This window comes from Sus scrofa, chromosome 16 (assembly GCF_054392235.1).
Source record: "Sus scrofa isolate SSC_HxYL_T2T_F1_AM1 chromosome 16, Sscrofa_HxYL_maternal_Yorkshire_Landrace_v2.0, whole genome shotgun sequence".
In the NCBI taxonomy this organism is placed as follows: domain Eukaryota; kingdom Metazoa; phylum Chordata; class Mammalia; order Artiodactyla; family Suidae; genus Sus; species Sus scrofa.
The window spans coordinates 8,137,633-8,159,042 of NC_139398.1; positions in this window are offsets into that span (position 1 = coordinate 8,137,633).

The following is a 21,410-nucleotide window of genomic DNA, read 5'->3' on the forward strand; positions in this document are numbered from 1 at the left end:
ATTCAATCAGGCTGCATGGAATCCACTGCATTCAATCGGGATGCATTTTTCCTCGTTGCATGGATTACACTGCATTCCATCACAATGCATCGAATCCACTGCATTCAATCGGGAAGCTTTGGGCCATGCTGCATACAATCCACTGCATTCAATCGGGATGCACTGGGCCTCGCTGCATGGACTCCACTGCATATAATCGGGATCCATTGCGCCACAATGCATGGAATACTCTGCATTCAATGACGCTGAATGGAATCCACTGCATTGAATCGTGAAGCTATGGGCCATGCTGCATAAAATCCACTGCATGCAATCATGCTGCATGGAATCCACTGCATTCAATCATGTTGCATAAAATCCACTGCATTCAATAGGGTTCCATTTCTTCACCCTGCATGGAATCCACTGCATTCAACCACGCTGCATGGAATCCACTGCATTCAATCGGGATGCATTTTACCACTCTGCATGGATTACACTGCATTTAATCACGCTGCATGTAATCCATGGAATTTTAATCGGGATTCATTTTACTAAGCTGTATGGAATCGACTGCACTTAATCACGCTGCATGGAATCCACTGCATTCAATCGGGATGCATTTTACCACGTTGCATGCAGTTCACTGCATTCAATCACAATGCATGGAATCCACTGCATTCAATCGGGATGCTTTGGGCCATGCTGCATAAAATCCACTGCATTCAATCTTGCTTTTTGAATCCACTGCATTCAGTAATGCTGCATAAATCCTTGCATTCAATTGGGTTCCATTTCTTCACGCTGCATGGAATACACTGCATTCAATCACGCTGCATGGAATCCACTGCATTCAATCGGGATGCATTTTACCATGCTGCGTGGTTTTCACTGCATTCAATCACAATGCATGGAATCCACTGCATTCCATCGGGATGCTTTGGGCCATGCTGCATAAAATCCACTGCATTCAATCATGCTGCATGGAATCCACTGCATTCAATCATGCTGCATAAAATCCACTGCATTCAATAGGGTTCCATTTCTTCACGCTGCATGTAATACACTGCATTCAATCACACTGAATGGAATCCACTGCATTCAATCGGGATGCATTTTACCTCGCTGCATGGATTACACTGCATTCAATCACAATGCTTGGAATCCACTGCATTCCATCGGGATGCTTTGGGCCATGCTGCATAAAATCCACTGCATTCAATCGGGATGCATTGGGCCACGCTGCATCGACTCCACTGCATTCAATCGGTATCCATTGCGCCACAATGCAAGGAATCCTCTGCATTCATTGACGCTGCATGGACTCCACTGCATTCAATCGGGATGCTTTGGGCCATGCTGCATAAAATCCACTGCATTCAACCATGCTGCATGGAATCCATTTCATTCAATCATGCTCTATAAAATCCAATGCATTCAATAGGGTTCCATTACTTCACGCTGCATGGAATACACTACATTAAATCAGGATGCATGGAATCGACTGCATTCAATCAGGATGCATTATACCACGTTGCATGGATTACCCTACATTCAATCACAATGCATGGAATCCACTGCATTCAATCGGGATGCCTTGGGCCATGCTGCATAAAATCCACTGCATTCAATGGTGATGCCTTGGGCCTCGCTGCATAGACTCCACTGCATATAATCGGGATCCATTGCGCCACAATGCATGGAATACTCTGCATTCAATGACGCTGCATGGAATCCACTGCATTCCATCGGGAAGCTTTGGGCCATGCTGCATAAAATCCACTGCATTCAATCATGCTGCATGGAATCCACTGCATTCAATCATGCAGCATAAAATCCGCTGCATTCCATAGGGTTCCATTTCTTCATGCTGCATGGAATACACTGCATTCAATCAGGCTGCATGGAATCCACTGCATTCAATCGGGATGCATTTTTCCTCGTTGCATGGATTACACTGCATTCCATCACAATGCATCGAATCCACTGCATTCAATCGGGAAGCTTTGGGCCATGCTGCATACAATCCACTGCATTCAATCGGGATGCACTGGGCCTCGCTGCATGGACTCCACTGCATATAATCGGGATCCATTGCGCCACAATGCATGGAATACTCTGCATTCAATGACGCTGAATGGAATCCACTGCATTGAATCGTGAAGCTATGGGCCATGCTGCATAAAATCCACTGCATGCAATCATGCTGCATGGAATCCACTGCATTCAATCATGTTGCATAAAATCCACTGCATTCAATAGGGTTCCATTTCTTCACCCTGCATGGAATCCACTGCATTCAACCACGCTGCATGGAATCCACTGCATTCAATCGGGATGCATTTTACCACTCTGCATGGATTACACTGCATTTAATCACGCTGCATGTAATCCATGGAATTTTAATCGGGATTCATTTTACTAAGCTGTATGGAATCGACTGCACTTAATCACGCTGCATGGAATCCACTGCATTCAATCGGGATGCATTTTACCACGTTGCATGCAGTTCACTGCATTCAATCACAATGCATGGAATCCACTGCATTCAATCGGGATGCTTTGGGCCATGCTGCATAAAATCCACTGCATTCAATCTTGCTTTTTGAATCCACTGCATTCAGTAATGCTGCATAAATCCTTGCATTCAATTGGGTTCCATTTCTTCACGCTGCATGGAATACACTGCATTCAATCACGCTGCATGGAATCCACTGCATTCAATCGGGATGCATTTTACCATGCTGCGTGGTTTTCACTGCATTCAATCACAATGCATGGAATCCACTGCATTCCATCGGGATGCTTTGGGCCATGCTGCATAAAATCCACTGCATTCAATCATGCTGCATGGAATCCACTGCATTCAATCATGCTGCATAAAATCCACTGCATTCAATAGGGTTCCATTTCTTCACGCTGCATGTAATACACTGCATTCAATCACACTGAATGGAATCCACTGCATTCAATCGGGATGCATTTTACCTCGCTGCATGGATTACACTGCATTCAATCACAATGCTTGGAATCCACTGCATTCCATCGGGATGCTTTGGGCCATGCTGCATAAAATCCACTGCATTCAATCGGGATGCATTGGGCCACGCTGCATCGACTCCACTGCATTCAATCGGTATCCATTGCGCCACAATGCAAGGAATCCTCTGCATTCATTGACGCTGCATGGACTCCACTGCATTCAATCGGGATGCTTTGGGCCATGCTGCATAAAATCCACTGCATTCAACCATGCTGCATGGAATCCATTTCATTCAATCATGCTCTATAAAATCCAATGCATTCAATAGGGTTCCATTACTTCACGCTGCATGGAATACACTACATTAAATCAGGATGCATGGAATCGACTGCATTCAATCAGGATGCATTATACCACGTTGCATGGATTACCCTACATTCAATCACAATGCATGGAATCCACTGCATTCAATCGGGATGCCTTGGGCCATGCTGCATAAAATCCACTGCATTCAATGGTGATGCCTTGGGCCTCGCTGCATAGACTCCACTGCATATAATCGGGATCCATTGCGCCACAATGCATGGAATACTCTGCATTCAATGACGCTGCATGGAATCCACTGCATTCCATCGGGAAGCTTTGGGCCATGCTGCATAAAATCCACTGCATTCAATCATGCTGCATGGACTCCACTGCATTCAATCGGGATGCATTTTACAAGGCTGCATGGATTACATTTCATACACTCAAAATGCATGGAATCCACTGCGTTCTATAGGTATGCTTTGGCCATACTGCATAAAATACACTGCATTCAATTTGCTGCATGGAATCCACTGCATTCAATCATGCTGAATAAAATCCACTGCATTCAATAGGGTTCCATTTCTTCACGCTGCATGGAATACACTGCATTCAATCAGGCTCCATGGAATCCACTGCATTCAATGGGGATGCATTCTACAATGCTGCATGGAGTTCACTGCATTCAATCACAACGCATGTAATCCACTGCATTCCATCAGGATGCTTTGGGCCATGCTGCATAAAATCCACTGCATTCAATCGGGATGCATTGGGCTTCGCTGCATGGACTCCACTGCATACAATCGGGATCCATTGCGCCAAAATGCATGGAATACTCTGCATTCATTGACGCTGCATGGACTCCACTGCATTCAATCGGGATGCTTTGGGCCATGCTGCATAAAATCCACTGCATTCAACCTTGCTGCATGGAATCCATTTCATTCAATCATGCTCTATAAAATCCAATGCATTCAATAGGGTTCCATTACTTCACGCTGCATGGAATACACTGCATTAAATCAGGATGCATGGAATCGACTGCATTCAATCAGGATGCCTTATACCACGTTGCATGGATTACCCTACATTCAATCACAATGCATGGAATCCACTGCATTCAATCGGGATGCTTTGGGCCATGCTGCATAAAATCCACTGCATTCAATCGGGATGCATTGGGCCTCGCTGCATAGACTCCACTGCATATAATCGGGATCCATTGCGCCACAATGCATGGAATATTCTGCATTCAACGACGCTGCATGGAATCCACTGCATTCCATCGGGAAGCTTTGGGCCATGCTGCATAAAATCCACTGCATTCAATCATGCTGCATGGAATCCACTGCATTCGATCGGGATGCATTTTACAAGGCTGCATGGATTACATTTCATACACTCAAAATGCATGGAATCCACTGCGTTCTATAGGTATACTTTGGGCCATACTGCATAAAATACACTGCATTCAATTTGCTGCATGGAATCCACTGCATTCAATCATGCTGCATAAAATCAACTGCATTCCATCGGGATGCATTGGGCCTCGCTGCATGGAATACACTGCATTCAATCACGCTGCATGAATTCCACTGAATTCAATGGGGATGCATTCTACAATGCTGCATGGAGTTCACTGCATTCAATCACAATGCATGGAATCCACTACATTCCATCGGGATGCTTTGGGCCATGCTGCATAAAATCGACTGCATTCAATCGGGATGCATTGGGCCTCGCTGCATGGACTCCACTGCATACAATCGGGATCCATTGCACCAAAATGCATGGAATCCTCCGCATGCAACGACGCTGCATGGACTCCACTGCATTCAATCGGGATGCTTTGGGCCATGCTGCATAAAATCCACTGCATTCAATCATGCTGCATGGAATCCACTGCATTCAATCATGCTGTATAAAATCCACTGCATTCAATAGGGTTCCATTTCTTCACGTGGCATCGAATCCACTGCATTCAATCACGCTGCATGGAATCCACTGCATTCAATCGGGATGCATTTTTCCTCGCTGCATGGAGTACACTGCATTCAATCATGCTGCATAAAATCCACTGCATTCCATCGGGATGCTTTGGGCCATGCTGCATAAAATCCACTGCATTCAACCATGCTGCATGGAATCCACTGCATTCAATCATGCTGCATAAAATCCACTGCATTCAATCGGGATGCATTGGGCCTCGCTGCATGGAATAAACTGCATTCAATCAGGCTCCATGGAATCCACTGCATTCAATGGGGATGCATTCTACCATGCTGCATGGAGTTCACTGCATTCCATCACAATGCATGGAATCCACTGCATTCCATCGGGATGCTTTGGGCCATGCTGCATACAATCCACTGCATTCAATCGGGATGCATTGGGCCTCGCTGCATGGACTCCACTGCATACAATCGGGATCCATTGCGCCAAAATGCATGGAATCGACTGCTTTTAATCACGGTGCATGGAATCCACTGCATTCAATCGGGATGCATTTTACCACACTGCTTGGATTACACTGCATTCAATCGCAATGCATAGAATCCACTGCATTCAATATGGATGCATTTTACCACTCTGCATGGAATCCACTGCATTTAATCACGCTGCATGTACTCCATGGAATTTAATCGGGATTCATTTTACTAAGCTGTATGGAATCGACTGCATTCAATCAGGCTGCATGGAATCCACTGCATTCCATCGTAATGCATTTTTCCTCGTTGCATGGATTACACTGCATTCCATCACAATGCATGGAATCCACTGCATTCAATCGGGAAGCTTTGGGCCATGCTGCATACAATCCACTGCATTCAATCGGGATGCACTGGGCCTCGCTGCATGGACTCCACTGCATATAATCGGGATCCATTGCGCCACAATGCATGGAATACTCTGCATTCAATGACGCTGAATGGAATCCACTGCATTGAATCGTGAAGCTATGGGCCATGCTGCATAAAATCCACTGCATGCAATCATGCTGCATTGAAACCACTGCATTCAATCATGCTGCATAAAATCCACTGCATTCAATAGGGTTCCATTACTGCACCCTGCATGGAATCCACTGCATTCAACCACGCTGCATGGAATCCACTGCATTCAATCGGGATGCATTTTACCACTCTGCATGGATTACACTGCATTTAATCACGCTGCATGTAATCCATGGAATTTAATCGGGATTCATTTTACTAAGCTGTATGGAATCGACTGCACTTAATCACGCTGCATGGAATCCACTGCATTCAATCGGGATGCATTTTACCACGTTGCATGCAGTTCACTGCATTCAATCACAATGCATGGAATCCACTGCATTCCATCGGGATGCTTTGGGCCATGCTGCATAAAATCCACTGCATTCAATCTTGCTTTTTGAATCCACTGCATTCAGTAATGCTGCATAAAATCCTTGCATTCAATTGGGTTCCATTTCTTCACGCTGCCTGGAATCCACTGCATTCAATCACGCTGCATGGAATCCACTGCATTCTATCGGGATGCATTTTACCTCGCTGCATGGATTACACTGCATTCAATCACAATGCATGGAATCCACTGCATTCCATCGGGATGCTTTGGGCCATGCTGCATAAACTCCACTGCATTCAATCGGGAGGCATTGGGCCTCGCTGCATGGACTCCACTGCATAAAATCTGGATCCATTGCGCCACAATGCATGGAATCCTCTGCATTCAACGACGCTGCATGGAATCCACTGCATTCCATCGGGATGTTTTGGGCCATGCTGCATAAAATCTACTGCATTCAATCGGGATGCATTGGGCCTCGCTGCATGAACTCCACTGCATACAATCTGGAACCATTGCGCCAAAATGCATGGAATCGACTGCATTTAATCACGGTGCATGGAATCCACTGCATTCAATCGGGATGCATTTTACCACACTGCTTGGATTACACTGCATTCAATCGCAATGCATAGAATCCACTGCATTCAATATGGATGCATTTTACCACTCTGCATGGAATCCACTGCATTTAATCACGCTGCATGTACTCCATGGAATTTAATCGGGATTCATTTTACTAAGCTGTATGGAATCGACTGCATTTAATCACGCTGCATGGAATCCGCTGCATTCAATCTGGATTCATTTTACAAGGCTGCATGGAGTACACTGCATTCAATCACAATGCATGGAATCCACTGCATTCAAACGGGATGCTTTGGGCCATGCTGCATAAAATCCACTGCATTCAATCATGCTGCATGGAATCCACTGCATTCAATCATGCAGCATAAAATCCGCTGCATTCCATAGGGTTCCATTTCTTCATGCTGCATGGAATACACTGCATTCAATCAGGCTGCATAAAATCCGCTGCATTCCATAGGGTTCCATTTCTTCATGCTGCATGGAATACACTGCATTCAATCAGGCTGCATGGAATCCACTGCATTCCATCGGGATGCATTTTTCCTCGTTGCATGGATTACACTGCATTCCATCACAATGCATGGAATCCACTGCATTCAATCGGGAAGCTTTGGGCCATGCTGCATACAATCCACTGCATTCAATCGGGATGCACTGGGCCTCGCTGCATGGACTCCACTGCATATAATCGGGATCCATTGCGCCACAATGCATGGAATACTCTGCATGCAATGACGCTGAATGGAATCCACTGCATTGAATCGTGAAGCTATGGGCCATGCTGCATAAAATCCACTGCATGCAATCATGCTGCATTGAAACCACTGCATTCAATCATGCTGCATAAAATCCACTGCATTCAATAGGGTTCCATTACTGCACCCTGCATGGAATCCACTGCATTCAACCACGCTGCATGGAATCCACTGCATTCAATCGGGATGCATTTTACCACTCTGCATGGATTACACTGCATTTAATCACGCTGCATGCAATCCATGGAATTTAATCGGGATTCATTTTACTAAGCTGTATGGAATCGACTGCACTTAATCACACTGCATGGAATCCACTGCATTCAATCGGGATGCATTTTACCACGTTGCATGCAGTTCACTGCATTCAATCACAATGCATGGAATCCACTGCATTCCATCGGGATGCTTTGGGCCATGCTGCATAAAATCCACTGCATTCAATCTTGCTTTTTGAATCCATTGCATTCAGTAATGCTGCATAAAATCCTTGCATTCAATTGGGTTCCATTTCTTCACGCTGCATGGAATACACTGCATTCAATCACGCTGCATGGAATCCACTGCATTCAATCGGGATGCATTTTACCATGCTGCGTGGTTTTCACTGCATTCAATCACAATGCATGGAATCCACTGCATTCCATCGGGATGCTTTGGGCCATGCTGCATAAACTCCACTGCATTCAATCGGGAGGCATTGGGCCTCGCTGCATGGACTCCACTGCATAAAATCTGGATCCATTGCGCCACAATGCATGGAATCCTCTGCATTCAACGACGCTGCATGGAATCCGATGCATTCCATCGGGATGTTTTGGGCCATGCTGCATAAAATCTACTGCATTCAATCGGGATGCATTTTACCATGCTGCATTGATTACCCTTCATTCAATCAGGCTGCATGGAATCCACTGCATTCTATCGGGATACTTTGGGCCATGCTGCATAAAATCCACTGCATTTAATCGGGATGCATTTGGCCACGCTGCATGGACTCCACTGCATAAAATCGGGATCCATTGCCCCAAAATGCAAGGAATCATCTGCATTCAATGACGCTGCATGGAATCCACTGCATTCCATCGGGATGCTTTGGGCCATGCTGCATAAAATCCACTGCATACAACCATGCTGCATGGAATCCACTGCATTCAATCATGCTGCATAAAATCCACTGCATTCAATCGGGATGCATTGGGCCTCGCTGCATGGAATAAACTGCATTCAATCAGGCTCCATGGAATCCACTGCATTCAATGGGGATGCATTCTACCATGCTGCATGGAGTTCACTGCATTCAATCACAATGCATGGAATCCACTGCATTCCATCGGGATGCTTTGGGCCATGCTGCATAAAATCCACTGCATTCAATCGGGATGCATTGGGCCTCGCTGCATGGACTCCACTGCATACAATCGGGATCCATTGCGCCAAAATGCATGGAATCCTCTGCATTCATTGACGCTGCATGGAATCCACTGCATTCCATCGGGATGCTTTGGGCCATACTGCATAAAATCCACTGCATGCAATCATGCTGCATGGAATCCACTGCATTCAATCATGCTGCATAAAATCCACTGCATTCAATAGGGTTCCATTTCTTCTTCACGCTGCCTGGAATCCACTGCATTCAATCACGCTGCATGGAATCCACTGCATTCAATATGGATGCATTTTACCACTCTGCATGGAATCCACTGCATTTAATCACGCTGCATGTAATCCATGGAATTTAATCGGGATTCATTTTACTAAGCTGTATGGAATCGACTGCATTTAATCACGCTGCATGGAATCCACTGCATTCAATCGGGATTCATTTTACAAGGCTGCATGGAGTACACTGCATTCAATCACAATGCATGGAATCCACTGCATTCAAACGGGATGCTTTGGGCCATGCTGCATAAAATCCACTGCATTCAATCATGCTGCATGGAATCCACTGCATTCAATCATGCAGCATAAAATCCGCTGCATGCAATCATGCTGCATTGAAACCACTGCATTCAATCATGCTGCATAAAATCCACTGCATTCAATAGGGTTCCATTACTGCACCCTGCATGGAATCCACTGCATTCAACCACGCTGCATGGAATCCACTGCATTCAATCGGGATGCATTTTACCACTCTGCATGGATTACACTGCATTTAATCACGCTGCATGTAATCCATGGAATTTAATCGGGATTCATTTTACTAAGCTGTATGGAATCGACTGCACTTAATCACGCTGCATGGAATCCACTGCATTCAATCGGGATGCATTTTACCACGTTGCATGCAGTTCACTGCATTCAATCACAATGCATGGAATCCACTGCATTCCATCGGGATGCTTTGGGCCATGCTGCATAAAATCCACTGCATTCAATCTTGCTTTTTGAATCCACTGCATTCAGTAATGCTGCATAAAATCCTTGCATTCAATTGGGTTCCATTTCTTCACGCTGCCTGGAATCCACTGCATTCAATCACGCTGCATGGAATCCACTGCATTCTATCGGGATGCATTTTACCTCGCTGCATGGATTACACTGCATTCAATCACAATGCATGGAATCCACTGCATTCCATCGGGATGCTTTGGGCCATGCTGCATAAACTCCACTGCATTCAATCGGGAGGCATTGGGCCTCGCTGCATGGACTCCACTGCATAAAATCTGGATCCATTGCGCCACAATGCATGGAATCCTCTGCATTCAACGACGCTGCATGGAATCCACTGCATTCCATCGGGATGTTTTGGGCCATGCTGCATAAAATCTACTGCATTCAATCGGGATGCATTGGGCCTCGCTGCATGAACTCCACTGCATACAATCTGGAACCATTGCGCCAAAATGCATGGAATACTCTGCATTCAACGACGCTGCATGGAATCCACTGCATTCAATCGGGATGCTTTGGGCCATGCTGCATAAATCCATTGCATTCAATCATGCTTCATGGAATCCACTGCATTCAATCGTGCTGCATAAAATCCACGGCATTCAATAGGGTTCCATTTCTTCACGCTGCATCGAATCCACTACATTCAATCACGCTGCATGGAATCCACTGCATTCTATCGGGATGCATTTTACCACACTGCATAGATTACACCGCATTCAATCACAATGCATGGAATCCACTGCATTCAATCGGGATGCTTTGGGCCATGCTGCATAAAATCCACTGCATTCAATCGGGATGCATTGGGCCTCGCTGCATGGACTCCACTGCATTCAATCGGGATCCATTGTGCCACAATGCATGGAATTCTCTTCATTCAATGACGCTGCATCGAATCCACTGCATTCAATCGGAATCCATTGTGCCACAATGCATGGAATCCTCTGCATTCAATGACGCTGCATGGAATCCACTGCATTCCATCAGGATGCTTTGGGCCATGCTGCATAAAATCCACTGCATGCAATCATGCTGCATGGAATCCACTGCATTCAATCATGCTGCATAAAATCCACTGCATTCAATAGGGTTCCATTTCTTCACGCTGCATGGAATCCACTGCATTCAATCACGCTGCATGAATTCCACTGCATTCAACATGGATGAATTTTACCACGCTGCATTTAGTACACTGTATTCAATCACAATTCATGGAATCCATTGCATTCAATCGGGATGCTTTGGGCCATGCTGCATAAAATCCACTGCATTCAATCGGGATGCACTGGGCATTGCTGCATGGACTCCACTGCATACAATCCGGATCCATTGCGCCACAATGCATGGAATCCTCTTCATTCAACGACGCTGCATGGAATCCACTGCATTCCATCGGGATGCTTTGGGCCATGCTGCATAAAATCCACTGCATTCAATCGGGATGCATTGGGCCTCGCTGCATGGACTCCACTGCATACAATCGGGATCCATTGCGCCACAATGCATGGAATCCTCTGCATTCAATGACGCTGCATGGAATCCACTGCATTCCATCGGGATGCTTTGGGCCATGCTGCATAAAATCCACTGTATGCAATCATGCTGCATGGAATCCACTGCATTCAATCATGCTGCATAAAATCCACTGCATTCAATAGGGTTCCATTTCTTCACGCTGCATGGAATCCACTGCATTCAATCACGCTGCATGGAATCCACTGCATTCAACATGGATGAATTTTACCACGCTGCATTTAGTACACTGTATTCAATCACAATTCATGGAATCCATTGCATTCAATCGGGATGCTTTGGGCCATGCTGCATAAAATCCACTGCATTCAATCTGGATGCACTGGGCATCGCTGCATGGACTCCACTGCATACAATCCAGATCTATTGCGCCACAATGCATGGAATCCTCTGCATTCAATGACGCTGCATGGAATACACTGCATTCAATCGGGATGCTTTGGGCCATGCTGCATAAAATCCATTGTATTCAATCATGCTGCATGGAATCCACTGCATTCAATCGGGATGCATTTTACCATGCTGCATTGATTACCCTTCATTCAATCAGGCTGCATGGAATCCACTGCATTCTATCGGGATGCTTTGGGCCATGCTGCATAAAATCCACTGCATTTAATCGGGATGCATTTGGCCACGCTGCATGGACTCCACTGCATAAAATCGGGATCCATTGCCCCAAAATGCAAGGAATCATCTGCATTCAATGACGCTGCATGGAATCCACTGCATTCCATCGGGATGCTTTGGGCCATGCTGCATAAAATCCACTGCATTCAACCATGCTGCATGGAATCCACTGCATTCAATCATGCTGCATAAAATCCACTGCATTCAATCGGGATGCATTGGGCCTCGCTGCATGGAATAAACTGCATTCAATCAGGCTCCATGGAATCCACTGCATTCAATGGGGATGCATTCTACCATGCTGCATGGAGTTCACTGCATTCAATCACAATGCATGGAATCCACTGCATTCCATCGGGATGCTTTGGGCCATGCTGCATAAAATCCACTGCATTCAATCGGGATGCATTGGGCCTCGCTGCATGGACTCCACTGCATACAATCGGGATCCATTGCGCCAAAATGCATGGAATCCTCTGCATTCATTGACGCTGCATGGAATCCACTGCATTCCATCGGGATGCTTTGGGCCATACTGCATAAAATCCACTGCATGCAATCATGCTGCATGGAATCCACTGCATTCAATCATGCTGCATAAAATCCACTGCATTCAATAGGGTTCCATTTCTTCTTCACGCTGCCTGGAATCCACTGCATTCAATCACGCTGCATGGAATCCACTGCATTCAATATGGATGCATTTTACCACTCTGCATGGAATCCACTGCATTTAATCACGCTGCATGTACTCCATGGAATTTAATCGGGATTCATTTTACTAAGCTGTATGGAATCGACTGCATTTAATCACGCTGCATGGAATCCACTGCATTCAATCGGGATTCATTTTACAAGGCTGCATGGAGTACACTGCATTCAATCACAATGCATGGAATCCACTGCATTCAAACGGGATGCTTTGGGCCATGCTGCATAAAATCCACTGCATTCAATCATGCTGCATGGAATCCACTGCATTCAATCATGCAGCATAAAATCCGCTGCATTCCATAGGGTTCCATTTCTTCATGCTGCATGGAATACACTGCATTCAATCAGGCTGCATGGAATCCACTGCATTCCATCGGGATGCATTTTTCCTCGTTGCATGGATTACACTGCATTCCATCACAATGCATCGAATCCACTGCATTCAATCGGGAAGCTTTGGGCCATGCTGCATACAATCCACTGCATTCAATCGGGATGCACTGGGCCTCGCTGCATGGACTCCACTGCATATAATCGGGATCCATTGCGCCACAATGCATGGAATACTCTGCATTCAATGACGCTGAATGGAATCCACTGCATTGAATCGTGAAGCTATGGGCCATGCTGCATAAAATCCACTGCATGCAATCATGCTGCATGGAATCCACTGCATTCAATCATGTTGCATAAAATCCACTGCATTCAATAGGGTTCCATTTCTTCACCCTGCATGGAATCCACTGCATTCAACCACGCTGCATGGAATCCACTGCATTCAATCGGGATGCATTTTACCACTCTGCATGGATTACACTGCATTTAATCACGCTGCATGTAATCCATGGAATTTTAATCGGGATTCATTTTACTAAGCTGTATGGAATCGACTGCACTTAATCACGCTGCATGGAATCCACTGCATTCAATCGGGATGCATTTTACCACGTTGCATGCAGTTCACTGCATTCAATCACAATGCATGGAATCCACTGCATTCAATCGGGATGCTTTGGGCCATGCTGCATAAAATCCACTGCATTCAATCTTGCTTTTTGAATCCACTGCATTCAGTAATGCTGCATAAATCCTTGCATTCAATTGGGTTCCATTTCTTCACGCTGCATGGAATACACTGCATTCAATCACGCTGCATGGAATCCACTGCATTCAATCGGGATGCATTTTACCATGCTGCGTGGTTTTCACTGCATTCAATCACAATGCATGGAATCCACTGCATTCCATCGGGATGCTTTGGGCCATGCTGCATAAAATCCACTGCATTCAATCATGCTGCATGGAATCCACTGCATTCAATCATGCTGCATAAAATCCACTGCATTCAATAGGGTTCCATTTCTTCACGCTGCATGTAATACACTGCATTCAATCACACTGAATGGAATCCACTGCATTCAATCGGGATGCATTTTACCTCGCTAGATGGATTACACTGCATTCAATCACAATGCTTGGAATCCACTGCATTCCATCGGGATGCTTTGGGCCATGCTGCATAAAATCCACTGCATTCAATCGGGATGCATTGGGCTTCGCTGCATCGACTCCACTGCATTCAATCGGTATCCATTGCGCCACAATGCAAGGAATCCTCTGCATTCATTGACGCTGCATGGACTCCACTGCATTCAATCGGGATGCTTTGGGCCATGCTGCATAAAATCCACTGCATTCAACCATGCTGCATGGAATCCATTTCATTCAATCATGCTCTATAAAATCCAATGCATTCAATAGGGTTCCATTACTTCACGCTGCATGGAATACACTACATTAAATCAGGATGCATGGAATCGACTGCATTCAATCAGGATGCATTATACCACGTTGCATGGATTACCCTACATTCAATCACAATGCATGGAATCCACTGCATTCAATCGGGATGCCTTGGGCCATGCTGCATAAAATCCACTGCATTCAATCGGGATGCATTGGGCCTCGCTGCATAGACTCCACTGCATATAATTGGGATCCATTGCGCCACAATGCATGGAATACTCTGCATTCAATGACGCTGCATGGAATCCACTGCATTCCATCGGGAAGCTTTGGGCCATGCTGCATAAAATCCACTGCATTCAATCATGCTGCATGGAATCCACTGCATTCAATCGGGATGCATTTTACAAGGCTGCATGGATTACATTTCATACACTCAAAATGCATGGAATCCACTGCGTTCTATAGGTATGCTTTGGCCATACTGCATAAAATACACTGCATTCAATTTGCTGCATGGAATCCACTGCATTCAATCATGCTGAATAAAATCCACTGCATTCAATAGGGTTCCATTTCTTCACGCTGCATGGAATCCACTGCATTCAATCAGGCTCCATGGAATCCACTGCATTCAATGGGGATGCATTCTACAATGCTGCATGGAGTTCACTGCATTCAATCACAACGCATGTAATCCACTGCATTCCATCAGGATGCTTTGGGCCATGCTGCATAAAATCCACTGCATTCAATCGGGATGCATTGGGCTTCGCTGCATGGACTCCACTGCATACAATCGGGATCCATTGCGCCAAAATGCATGGAATACTCTGCATTCATTGACGCTGCATGGACTCCACTGCATTCAATCGGGATGCTTTGGGCCATGCTGCATAAAATCCACTGCATTCAACCATGCTGCATGGAATCCATTTCATTCAATCATGCTCTATAAAATCCAATGCATTCAATAGGGTTCCATTACTTCACGCTGCATGGAATACACTGCATTAAATCAGGATGCATGGAATCGACTGCATTCAATCAGGATGCCTTATACCACGTTGCATGGATTACCCTACATTCAATCACAATGCATGGAATCCACTGCATTCAATCGGGATGCTTTGGGCCATGCTGCATAAAATCCACTGCATTCAATCGGGATGCATTGGGCCTCGCTGCATAGACTCCACTGCATATAATCGGGATCCATTGCGCCACAATGCATGGAATATTCTGCATTCAACGACGCTGCATGGAATCCACTGCATTCCATCGGGAAGCTTTGGGCCATGCTGCATAAAATCCACTGCATTCAATCATGCTGCATGGAATCCACTGCATTCGATCGGGATGCATTTTACAAGGCTGCATGGATTACATTTCATACACTCAAAATGCATGGAATCCACTGCGTTCTATAGGTATACTTTGGGCCATACTGCATAAAATACACTGCATTCAATTTGCTGCATGGAATCCACTGCATTCAATCATGCTGCATAAAATCCACTGCATTCCATCGGGATGCATTGGGCCTCGCTGCATGGAATACACTGCATTCAATCACGCTGCATGAATTCCACTGCATTCAATGGGGATGCATTCTACAATGCTGCATGGAGTTCACTGCATTCAATCACAATGCATGGAATCCACTGCATTCCATCGGGATGCTTTGGGCCATGCTGCATAAAATCGACTGCATTCAATCGGGATGCATTGGGCCTCGCTGCATGGACTCCACTGCATACAATCGGGATCCATTGCACCAAAATGCATGGAATCCTCCGCATGCAACGACGCTGCATGGACTCCACTGCATTCAATCGGGATGCTTTGGGCCATGCTGCATAAAATCCACTGCATTCAATCATGCTGCATGGAATCCACTGCATTCAATCATGCTGTATAAAATCCACTGCATTCAATAGGGTTCCATTTCTTCACGTGGCATCGAATCCACTGCATTCAATCACGCTGCATGGAATCCACTGCATTCAATCGGGATGCATTTTTCCTCGCTGCATGGAGTACACTGCATTCAATCATGCTGCATAAAATCCACTGCATTCCATCGGGATGCTTTGGGCCATGCTGCATAAAATCCACTGCATTCAACCATGCTGCATGGAATCCACTGCATTCAATCATGCTGCATAAAATCCACTGCATTCAATCCGGATGCATTGGGCCTCGCTGCATGGAATAAACTGCATTCAATCAGGCTCCATGGAATCCACTGCATTCAATGGGGATGCATTCTACCATGCTGCATGGAGTTCACTGCATTCCATCACAATGCATGGAATCCACTGCATTCCATCGGGATGCTTTGGGCCATGCTGCATACAATCCACTGCATTCAATCGGGATGCATTGGGCCTCGCTGCATGGACTCCACTGCATACAATCGGGATCCATTGCGCCAAAATGCATGGAATCGACTGCATTTAATCACGGTGCATGGAATCCACTGCATTCAATCGGGATGCATTTTACCACACTGCTTGGATTACACTGCATTCAATCGCAATGCATAGAATCCACTGCATTCAATATGGATGCATTTTACCACTCTGCATGGAATCCACTGCATTTAATCACGCTGCATGTACTCCATGGAATTTAATCGGGATTCATTTTACTAAGCTGTATGGAATCGACTGCATTCAATCAGGCTGCATGGAATCCACTGCATTCCATCGTAATGCATTTTTCCTCGTTGCATGGATTACACTGCATTCCATCACAATGCATGGAATCCACTGCATTCAATCGGGAAGCTTTGGGCCATGCTGCATACAATCCACTGCATTCAATCGGGATGCACTGGGCCTCGCTGCATGGACTCCACTGCATATAATCGGGATCCATTGCGCCACAATGCATGGAATACTCTGCATTCAATGACGCTGAATGGAATCCACTGCATTGAATCGTGAAGCTATGGGCCATGCTGCATAAAATCCACTGCATGCAATCATGCTGCATTGAAACCACTGCATTCAATCATGCTGCATAAAATCCACTGCATTCAATAGGGTTCCATTACTGCACCCTGCATGGAATCCACTGCATTCAACCACGCTGCATGGAATCCACTGCATTCAATCGGGATGCATTTTACCACTCTGCATGGATTACACTGCATTTAATCACGCTGCATGTAATCCATGGAATTTAATCGGGATTCATTTTACTAAGCTGTATGGAATCGACTGCACTTAATCACGCTGCATGGAATCCACTGCATTCAATCGGGATGCATTTTACCACGTTGCATGCAGTTCACTGCATTCAATCACAATGCATGGAATCCACTGCATTCCATCGGGATGCTTTGGGCCATGCTGCATAAAATCCACTGCATTCAATCTTGCTTTTTGAATCCACTGCATTCAGTAATGCTGCATAAAATCCTTGCATTCAATTGGGTTCCATTTCTTCACGCTGCCTGGAATCCACTGCATTCAATCACGCTGCATGGAATCCACTGCATTCTATCGGGATGCATTTTACCTCGCTGCATGGATTACACTGCATTCAATCACAATGCATGGAATCCACTGCATTCCATCGGGATGCTTTGGGCCATGCTGCATAAACTCCACTGCATTCAATCGGGAGGCATTGGGCCTCGCTGCATGGACTCCACTGCATAAAATCTGGATCCATTGCGCCACAATGCATGGAATCCTCTGCATTCAACGACGCTGCATGGAATCCACTGCATTCCATCGGGATGTTTTGGGCCATGCTGCATAAAATCTACTGCATTCAATCCGGATGCATTGGGCCTCGCTGCATGAACTCCACTGCATACAATCTGGAACCATTGCGCCAAAATGCATGGAATCGACTGCATTTAATCACGGTGCATGGAATCCACTGCATTCAATCGGGATGCATTTTACCACACTGCTTGGATTACACTGCATTCAATCGCAATGCATAGAATCCACTGCATTCAATATGGATGCATTTTACCACTCTGCATGGAATCCACTGCATTTAATCACGCTGCATGTACTCCATGGAATTTAATCGGGATTCATTTTACTAAGCTGTATGGAATCGACTGCATTTAATCACGCTGCATGGAATCCGCTGCATTCAATCTGGATTCATTTTACAAGGCTGCATGGAGTACACTGCATTCAATCACAATGCATGGAATCCACTGCATTCAAACGGGATGCTTTGGGCCATGCTGCATAAAATCCACTGCATTCAATCATGCTGCATGGAATCCACTGCATTCAATCATGCAGCATAAAATCCGCTGCATTCCATAGGGTTCCATTTCTTCATGCTGCATGGAATACACTGCATTCAATCAGTCTGCATAAAATCCGCTGCATTCCATAGGGTTCCATTTCTTCATGCTGCATGGAATACACTGCATTCAATCAGGCTGCATGGAATCCACTGCATTCCATCGGGATGCATTTTTCCTCGTTGCATGGATTACACTGCATTCCATCACAATGCATGGAATCCACTGCATTCAATCGGGAAGCTTTGGGCCATGCTGCATACAATCCACTGCATTCAATCGGGATGCACTGGGCCTCGCTGCATGGACTCCACTGCATATAATCGGGATCCATTGCGCCACAATGCATGGAATACTCTGCATGCAATGACGCTGAATGGAATCCACTGCATTGAATCGTGAAGCTATGGGCCATGCTGCATAAAATCCACTGCATGCAATCATGCTGCATTGAAACCACTGCATTCAATCATGCTGCATAAAATCCACTGCATTCAATAGGGTTCCATTACTGCACCCTGCATGGAATCCACTGCATTCAACCACGCTGCATGGAATCCACTGCATTCAATCGGGATGCATTTTACCACTCTGCATGGATTACACTGCATTTAATCACGCTGCATGCAATCCATGGAATTTAATCGGGATTCATTTTACTAAGCTGTATGGAATCGACTGCACTTAATCACGCTGCATGGAATCCACTGCATTCAATCGGGATGCATTTTACCACGTTGCATGCAGTTCACTGCATTCAATCACAATGCATGGAATCCACTGCATTCCATCGGGATGCTTTGGGCCATGCTGCATAAAATCCACTGCATTCAATCTTGCTTTTTGAATCCACTGCATTCAGTAATGCTGCATAAATCCTTGCATTCAATTGGGTTCCATTTCTTCACGCTGCATGGAATACACTGCATTCAATCACGCTGCATGGAATCCACTGCATTCAATCGGGATGCATTTTACCATGCTGCGTGGTTTTCACTGCATTCAATCACAATGCATGGAATCCACTGCATTCCATCGGGATGCTTTGGGCCATGCTGCATAAACTCCACTGCATTCAATCGGGATGCATTGGGCCTCGCTGCATGAACTCCACTGCATACAATCTGGAACCATTGCGCCAAAATGCATGGAATACTCTGCATTCAACGACGCTGCATGGAATCCACTGCATTCAATCGGGATGCTTTGGGCCATGCTGCATAAATCCATTGCATTCAATCATGCTTCATGGAATCCACTGCATTCAATCGTGCTGCATAAAATCCACGGCATTCAATAGGGTTCCATTTCTTCACGCTGCATCGAATACACTGCATTCAATCACGCTGCATGCAATCCACTGCATTCTATCGGGATGCATTTTACCACGCTGCATAGATTACACCGCATTCAATCACAATGCATGGAATCCACTGCATTCAATCGGGATGCTTTGGGCCATGCTGCATAAAATCCACTGCATTCAATCGGGATGCATTGGGCCTCGCTGCATGGACTCCACTGCATTCAATCGGGATCCTTTGTGCCACAATGCATGGAATTCTCTTCATTCAATGACGCTGCATCGAATCCACTGCATTCAATCGGAATCCATTGTGCTACAATGCATGGAATCCTCTGCATTCAATGACGCTGCATGGAATCCACTGCATTCCATCAGGATGCTTTGGGCCATGCTGCATAAAATCCACTGCATGCAATCATGCTGCATGGAATCCACTGCATTCAATCATGCTGCATAAAATCCACTGCATTCAATAGGGTTCCATTTCTTCACGCTGCATGGAATCCACTGCATTCAATCACGCTGCATGGAATCCACTGCATTCAACATGGATGAATTTTACCACGCTGCATTTAGTACACTGTATTCAATCACAATTCATGGAATCCATTGCATTCAATCGGGATGCTTTGGGCCATGCTGCATAAAATCCACTGCATTCAATCGGGATGCACTGGGCATTGCTGCATGGACTCCACTGCATACAATCCGGATCCATTGCGCCACAATGCATGGAATCCTCTTCATTCAACGACGCTGCATGGAATCCACTGCATTCCATCGGGATGCTTTGGGCCATGCTGCATAAAATCCACTGCATTCAATCGGGATGCATTG